The sequence below is a fragment of the Pan troglodytes genome, chromosome 11 (genome assembly GCF_028858775.2).
Source record: "Pan troglodytes isolate AG18354 chromosome 11, NHGRI_mPanTro3-v2.0_pri, whole genome shotgun sequence".
NCBI classification, from domain to species: domain Eukaryota; kingdom Metazoa; phylum Chordata; class Mammalia; order Primates; family Hominidae; genus Pan; species Pan troglodytes.
The window spans coordinates 23,595,172-23,603,745 of NC_072409.2; the positions used below are offsets into that span (position 1 = coordinate 23,595,172).

General features: G+C 37.2%; 1 pseudogene; it reads right to left on the reverse strand.

The window, feature by feature from the left end:
- Positions 1-2,333: 2,333 nt before the first annotated feature.
- Positions 2,334-5,443, reverse strand: LOC473032 (serine/threonine-protein kinase PRP4 homolog; annotated as a pseudogene).
- Positions 5,444-8,574: the final 3,131 nt, after the last annotated feature.

An 8,574-nucleotide genomic window follows, 5' to 3' on the forward strand; every position in this document is an offset into this window, starting at 1 on the left:
TAAATGAATACTTACCCTGCCTACTTCCTTCTTGTCTGTGCCACTCAAATGTGGAAATAATTATGTGCCCCAAAGTCTTGACTAGGCTTTGGTTGATATTTTCATTGTAACCAGAGATCCCATGCTTCCATGACAAGAAATGAAGAATTCTGGAAGAATAAAAACAAATCCTTGCCATAAGTGTTTTTGAGAACAAACCGCATTGGGGTACATAATATCATTTTTCCAAAGGTAAGAAGTAACTTGGGGTTGAGGAGGGGAAGCATTAGTTAAGAGGAGGAAAGATTTTACTGAAAGTCAAGGCTCTGGTTGTATATCCAAACATTATGAAAATGAGTCATTTATTTGTAAGGAACTATCACATTAGATACTTTCTTTTTTAAAAGTGACTTTTATTTATTTAATTTAAAAGGTCTATATTCAGATAGGTCATTCCTACCTCTATTCTTCCCTACTCCATTCCTTTCCCAAAGCCTCATATTGGTAAAAACTTATATAACTTCCTTTAGCATCTGTACAGTGTTTCTTTAATGTAAATATAAGCATAAATTTATTTGTTGGTCCCCACCCAACCCTTTTTTTTATTATTTTCTCAACTTTTATTTTAGGTTCAGGGGCTACATGTACAGATGTATTATGGGTAAATTGTGTGTCACTGGGGTTTGGTATACAAATGATTTCATCACCCACGCAGTGCGCATGGTACCCAATAGGTAGTGTCCCTCCTCAAGTAGGTCCCTGTGTCTATTGTTCCCTTCTTTTTTTTTTCTTTGTTCACAAAAGACTTTATTATCTAGTGGTACATACTGAGAACAAACAGAAATCTGCATGGCCCACTCCACCTGAAGTAGAACAATCTTCACTTTACAAGGAGTGTCAACTGTTTTATGCAATAGACAATACTTTAAAGTCACATTCTTAAAGAAAAGCTTCATTTACAAAAGAAATAAAAAGTAAAGCAGCAATTACTACTTTTAAAAAGCAGCTGCTTTGTTCAAGAGCAGAAGGTTTATGCCTGTATTGAAAGACAACATGATCACAGATGATGAAAACAATGAGCAAATGAAAACACTTTTACCATAAAGCAGTACACTTTCAAAATGACATACACATACTTAAAAATTTCATTACCCTGTCTGTCTAACCTTTAAATATGAGGACTTTCAGAATTAGGCCTCAACAGTTGTAATTAGTAAATGAAAACTATGCAGTGTTTCTATGTCACTAGGAACTGTATTTAACAAAATGTATATACAGTCTATAGCAAGTTGATTTTTTAAAAGTAAAGTTAATAAGAAACAGTACACTGAAGGCACTCTATCCATCAAGTGTGTTCTCTTCCAATTTTAAATGTGACGAATAGAACAGAAATTGTAACTATGCCACAGTTGCAATGCCAAAAAAGGAAAACAAGATCAATTATCACACATGCTAGGAATTCTGCCACAAAACTAACATTCCCCATTTGTCAGTTGTTCCAATAAAATGACATCTTAAAACACCAGAGATGTTGATGATTTAGCTTACCTTCAGTGTAGTGAATGCTGTACACAACCTGCTTTTTTTTTTTAATTTTATTTTACTTCAAGTCTGGGATATATGTGCAGAACGTGCAGGTTTGTTACATAGGTATACATGTGCCATGGTGGTTTGCTGCACCTATCAACCTATCATCTAGCTTTTAAGCCCCACATGCATTAGGTATTTGTCCTAGTGCTCTCCCTCCCCTTGCCCCCCACCCTCCGATAGGCCCCGGTCTGTGATGTTCCCCTCCCTGTGTCCATGTGTTCTCATTGTTCAACTCCCACTTACGAGTGAGAACATGCAGTGTTTGGTTTTCTGTTCCTGTGTTATTTTGCTGAGAATGATGGCTTCCAGCTTCATCCATGTCCCTGCAAAGGACAAGAACTCATTCTTTTTAATGGCTGCATAGTATTCTATGGTGTATATGTGCCACATTTTCTGTAAGGAGACCATCCCTGCAGGCAGGCTCAAGAAGAAACAGACCCCTCTTGGCACTGACTACATCAACGGCATGCTGCTGTGGCCTGCACACACACACGTAGGAAAACGGGAATATAAACAGCAATTATGCTGGCCATTTTATCTGAAGACCAAAATGAAGCCAAGTCTGCTAAAAACAAATCAACCACCTAATATTACTACTCATTTTATAACAGATGCTTTTGTCTTTAATGTGAACTGCAACCATATACATTAGCACTGTAATTTTGTGCAGTCTCGGCAATTTAAAACAGTTCTATGGTGAAATTTCACATAAGACACGAAACAGATTAACATTTCTAAAAGAAATTCAAATATATCATGCTTCCTCAAATTTGCTGGAGAAATATTTATAAGTTTACATTCATTAATAAAGTGCTGTGAAATTTCTTCAGTCTCTGTATTTACTCAAACCCTTAGAGTTTCTTCATCTTGCTTAAATTTTTTCCTGGATGAAGGCATGCTGCAGGGCCTGGTTGATGCTAATTCATTTAGCTAGGCCCAACATTAGAATCTGGTCCAACAAGTCCTTTAGCTAGTATACTTTTTTACGTTGGTCTTCAGGAAGTGTCTGGCACCCAATCAAGTTGGCCAATAGGTCCTTAGTTGGATTAATTGTGCTCATAACAGTAACTATCTCCCTGTCTGTTACTTTATCAACTTCTATGTACATGAAGTTGAGATTTTGATCAAAATGCTGATCTTTGAATACACCTTTTGAATCATCTCATTTGGCATCTGTCCTTTGAGATTCATCACAAGCTTCAACATATGGTTATTGGTTTTGCCAGGAAATAAAATTTTTCCAGTATAGAGTTTAAGGTGCAACCTACTGACCACATATCTATACCATAGTCACAACATTTACCTATAATGATTTCAAGAGCATGATAAAATCTACTGACAAGATAAGGTGTAATGTCATTATCCGCAGCATGTGAAGCCAACCCAAAATTGCAAAGCTTTAAAATAGTTTTTGATGATTAACCAGGATATTGTCTGGCTTGTTGTCTGCATGTAGGATATCGCATCTTTTAAGGAGTTTCAATGCCAGGAAAAACTGCTGACTATGGGATCTTACAGCTTTAATACGAAAACCAATATCTTTATCATATTTCTTTAACATCTCTCATAAGTTCATACTGAGAGGCTCAAATATGAGACAGAGATGCTGTTTGTGATAGAAGCGCCTGAAGAGTCGCAGACAATGAAGTTTGTCATTAGGATCAGCATCAAATTCTTTCAAGAACTCTAGTTCTTTTAAACCAGTCTTTTGCATGAGCTCATTGTTTCTGATGACCTTTACAGCCACTTCTTGGTTGGCTCTTGCATTATCTCTGGCTCATAAAACATTACTGAATACACCTTGCTCAGTGTAGCCATACACATTGTAACATTTATCTAGGACTTCACCTATGTTCACATGATAATAGCCTTCTGCATCAGTCCAGTTATCTCCGAGGTTGGGATTCTCTTTGAATCTTACCCATTGCCAGCAACCCAAAGGCAAGCACTAACAAAATAGTCAGCAAACATCATCAGATTCTGTAAAACTTATCAAGTGCCAACAACTTCTTCTGAGATGAACTATTATTCTGTTCAACTGTCATTAGATTGTGCTTGGCTTTCACTGAGGCCTGAAATGTATCAACATTTTCCCGTTCATACTCTTTAACGTCAGCAGCTACTCACTCCAGAATGTCATCTGGAGAAGGTGATCATGTTTTCATACTGCTCTGGGGGATGCTTGGTTCAGATGACATGGACATATTGCTATCTTCAGCAAGATATTTATATTTCTGAACAATTGCCTGCCTTTGGATTCTTCTCTGTTCTATTAGGGCTTCTTCATCTTCTTCCTCCACATCAAAATCTTCAAGCTTATCATCAGACGAAGATTCCTGCTCAATTTTCATTCCTTCAGAAACACTTCCTTTAAATTTATCTTCCTTTACTTTGCTTCTGCTCCTTCATCTACGGCCACCCCATGATCGAGGCCACCTTCTCAAGCATGATCTGCTCCTCCAACCTCTGTCCCTTTTCTGAGGAGACCTGCTTCTTCTTGGAGACCTGATTTTTGTGCTACGTCTGAGTGGGGAATAAGATCTCCTTTTAATGGGAGATCTACTACTTCTTCGGGTTGGAGACCACCTATTAATGGGGCTGGCATCTTTTAATCTTTCACATCTATTGAGGATATCATCTTGAGGTTGTGTTCTTGAAGAAGAAAGTCGTCTTCTCTCCGGTTCTCTTCGTTTTCCTTCTAAGGATCGGCTCAGCTCTTCTACCAGGAAACAGTGTTTGAGAGGGAGATTTGCTCTGCTTAGATCTTCTATCATTTAAAAGTGGAGACCTACTTCTTGATTTACCACGTGGTTTTGAAGACAAACTTCTTTTAGGACTACAACCAGGTCTTCCACTGGGTGACCTATTTTCTTTCCCAGATGAAGTATCTTTAGAGGGAGATCTAATTGGGTTCTTTTCTTTATCAGCTTCAGACTGTGTTGATTTTCTCTTTTTGGACTGTGACCTTCTGTCTTTGGATTTACCTCTTAAAACAACAGGGGATCTGGATTTTTTACCTTGATCGTGACTTCTACCTTGATTTATAATTGGGGATTTATCTTGTTTTTTGATTTACTTTTATCTTCAGTTTTAACCTTATCATCAGTAGGAGATCTGGTCTTACTAATTTTCTCTTAAGATCACCTTCTAAGGGTAGGGGATTTTAATTCTCTTGCTTGATCTTGAAACTTACTTCTTTTGATGGCCTTTTAGACTTTTTCCTCTCCTTTGACTTGCTCCTAGTTGTTTTCTCTTTAACGATTTCAATACCCCCCTTACTTTTCTTCTTATCAGACCTATGTCTACTCCGTTCTTTGGATCTGCTTTCACACCGTTTTTTGTAGTATTTTTATTGTCCACAAGTTCAAGTTTCCCCTTTGTACTTGAAGATCTAGTACTAGATCTATTTCCATTTCTTAAATTTCATAAATCTCCCCTTCTTCTTCAGAGCCAGACTCATAATCTTGTAAAATGAACCCCATACCAGACTGGACCTTTCCTTCCATTAACTCATTATCAAGTTCAGCCTTAATCAAGGCTCTCTGTTTTTCCAAGTCTTCTAGCAAAGCTAAATCAAGTTTAGTTCTTTTTGCCGGAGACATTCCCTCTTTATCAGAAGCATCTGTAACCTCTTTTCTTTTGTGTTTCTTATGTTTATGCTTATGTTTATGTTTTTTATCCTTGTCTTCTGAGGAATGTTTATGTTTCTTATGTTTACTTCTGTGTTTATACTTTTTTTAAAACTTATTTTGTTCTTATTTTGAAATTGGTCTTCTGATACTTCTCCATTTTCTTCAGGTATACTCTTTTCAGAATTATCAGCATCTTCCATCTCTGGCTGTTCCTGCAGCAACTGGGTCTCAGTGGCGGCCATCTTGAACTTCCTGACTCCGCTGCCGCTGTGGTGGTGGCTCCCTGGACCGTGAAAGGCAGTGCTAGTGGAAGAAGAAGGAAAAGAGCTGCCGTACATGTGCCTATTGTTCCCTTCTTTGTGTTCATGTGTACTCAATGTTTAGCTCCCACTTATGAATGAGAACAGGCAGTATTTGGTTTTCTGTTGTGCATTAATTCACTTAGGATCATAGCTTCCAGCTGCATCCATGTTGCTGCAAAGACCATGATTTTGTTTTTTATGGCTTCATAGTGTTCCATGGTGTATATGTACTACATTTTCTTTATCCAATCTAGGTTGAGTCCATATCTTTGCTATTGTAAATAGTATTGCAATAAATATATGGGTGCATGTGTCTTTTTGGTAGAATGATTTATTTTCCTTTGGGTATATACCCAGTAATAGGATTGCCAGGTCAAATGGTAGTTCTTAGTTCTTTGAGACGTCTCCAAGCTGCTTTCCACAGTGGCTAAATTAATTTACATTCCCACCAGCAGTGTATAATTGTTCCCTTTTCTCTGCAACCTTGCTAACATCTGTTGTTTCTTGACTTTTTAATACTCGTCATTCTGACTGGTGTGAGATGGTATCTCGTTGTGGTTTTGATTTGCATTTCTCTAATGATCAATGTTGTTGAGCATTTTTTCATATACTTGTTGCCACATGTATGTCTTCTTTTGAAAAGTGTATGTTCATGTCCTTTGCCCATTTTTTTAAAGAGGTTGCTTGTTCTTCACTTGTTGATTTAAGTTCCTTATAGACTCTGGATATTAGACCTTTGTCAAATGCATAATTTGTGAATGTTTTCTCCCATTCTGTAGGTTGACTGTTTATTCTGTTGATAGTTTCTTTTGCTGTGCAGAAGCTCTTTAGTTTAATTTGATCTCACTTGTCTGTATTTGTATTTGTTGCAATTGCCTTTGGAGGCTTCATCGTGAAATCTTTGTCAAGGCCTATATCCAGAATGGTAATTTTTAGGTTTTCTTTTACGATCTTTATAATTTTAGATCTTATATTTAAGTCTCTAATCTATTTTGTGTTGATATATATATATATATATATATATATATATATATGGTAAAATGAAGGGGCTTAGTTTCAATCTTCTGCATATGGCTAGCCAGTTATCACAGAACCATTTAATCAATAGAGAGTTCTTTCCCCATTGCTTGTTATTGTCAGCTCTGTCAAAGATCAGATGGTTGTAGATGTGTGGCTTTATTTCTGGGTTCTCTAACGTGTTTTATTTGTCTATGTGTCTGTTTTTGTACCAGCTCTATGCTGTTTTGCTTACTGTAACCTTGTAGTATAAAGTCGGGTAGTGTGATGCCTTCAGCTTTGTTTTTTTTTTTTTTTTTTTTGCTTAGGATTGTGTTGACTATTCAGGCTTTTTTTTTTAATCCATATAAATCTTAGAATCATTTTTTCTAATTCTGTGAAAAATGATTTGGTAGCTTGACACAAATAGCATTAAATCTGTACATTGCTTTAGGATGTATGGCCAATTTTTTTTTTTTTTTTGAGACAGTCTCGCTCTGCTGGAGTGCAGAGGCACAACCTCGGCTCACTACAACCTCCGCCTCCTGAGTTCAAGAGATTCTTCTGCCTCAGCCTCTCAAGTAGCTGGGATTACGGGCATGTGCTACCACCCCCAGCTAACTTTTTGTATTTTTAGTAGCGAGGGGGTTTCACCATGTTAGCCAGGATGGTCTCGATCTCCTGACCTCATGATCTGCCCGCCTCTGCCTCCCAAAGTGCTGGGATTACAGGCGTGTGCCACCCCGCCCAGCCGGCTATTTTAACAATATTGATTCTTCCTATCTATGAGCACAAACCATTTCTTCAGTTGTTTGTGTCATCTCTGATTTCTTTCAGCGGTGTTATGTAATTCTGGTTGTAGGATATTTCACCTCCTTCTTTTAGCTGTATTCCTAGCTATTTTATTCTTTTGTGGCTATTGTGAATGGGACTGCATTTTTGATTTGACTCTCAGGTTGGACATTATTTGTGTATAGAAATGCTACTGATTTTTGTGCTTTGATTTTGTATCCTGAAACTTCAGTGAAGTTGTTTATCCGTTCCAGGAGGCTTTGGGCAGAGGCTATAGGGTTTTATAAGTATAATAGTGTCTGTGAAGAGAAATAGTTTGACTTCCTCTCTTCCTATTTGGATGACTTTTATTTCTTTCTCTTGCCTGATATCTCTGGCTGGGACTTCTAGTACTATGTAAATAGGAAGGGTGAAAGTGGGCATCCTTGTCTTGTTCTAGTTCTCAAGGAGAATGCTTCCAGTTTTTGCCGATTCAGTAGGATGTTGGCTGTGGGTTTGTCATAGATGGCTTTTATTCTTTTGAGGTACATTTCTTCCATTTTTAGTTTGTTGAGGAATTTTAGTATGAAGAGATGTTGAATTTTATCAAAAGCCTTTTTATTTTTAGCTTTGTTTATATAATGAATCACATTTAGTGATTTGCATATGTTAAACCAACCTTGCATCCCAGGAATAAAGCCTACTTGTTTGTGGTGGATTAGCTTTTTGATGTGCTTCTAGATTTGGTTTGCTAGTATTTTGTTGAGGATTGCTGCATCTATGATCATCAGGAATACTGGCCTGAAGTTTTCTTTTTTTGTCTTGTCTCTGCCAGGTTTTGGTATCAGAATGATGCTGGCCTCAGAGAATGAGTTATGGAGGAGTCCCTCCACTTCAGCTTTTTTGGAATAATTTCAGTAGGGTTTACACCAGTTCTCTGTACATCTAGTATTTGGCTGTGAATCCATCTAGTCCAAGGCTTTTTCTGGCTGATAGGATTTTTTTTTAATTACTAATTCCATTTCAGAACTCATTATTGGTCTGTTCAGGATTTCAATTTCCTCCTGGTTCTATCTTGGGAGGTTGTGTGTTTCCAGGAATTCACCCATTTCTTCTAGATTTTCTGGTTTGTGTACATAGTAGTGTTCCTAGTCTCTGAAGGATTTTTTTTTTTGTATTTCTGTGGGGTCAATGGTAATATCACATTTGTCATTTCTGATTGTGTTTATTTGAATCTTCTCTTAATCTTTATTAATCTAATTAGCTATCTATCAATCTTATTTATTCTTTTGAAGAATTTTGGT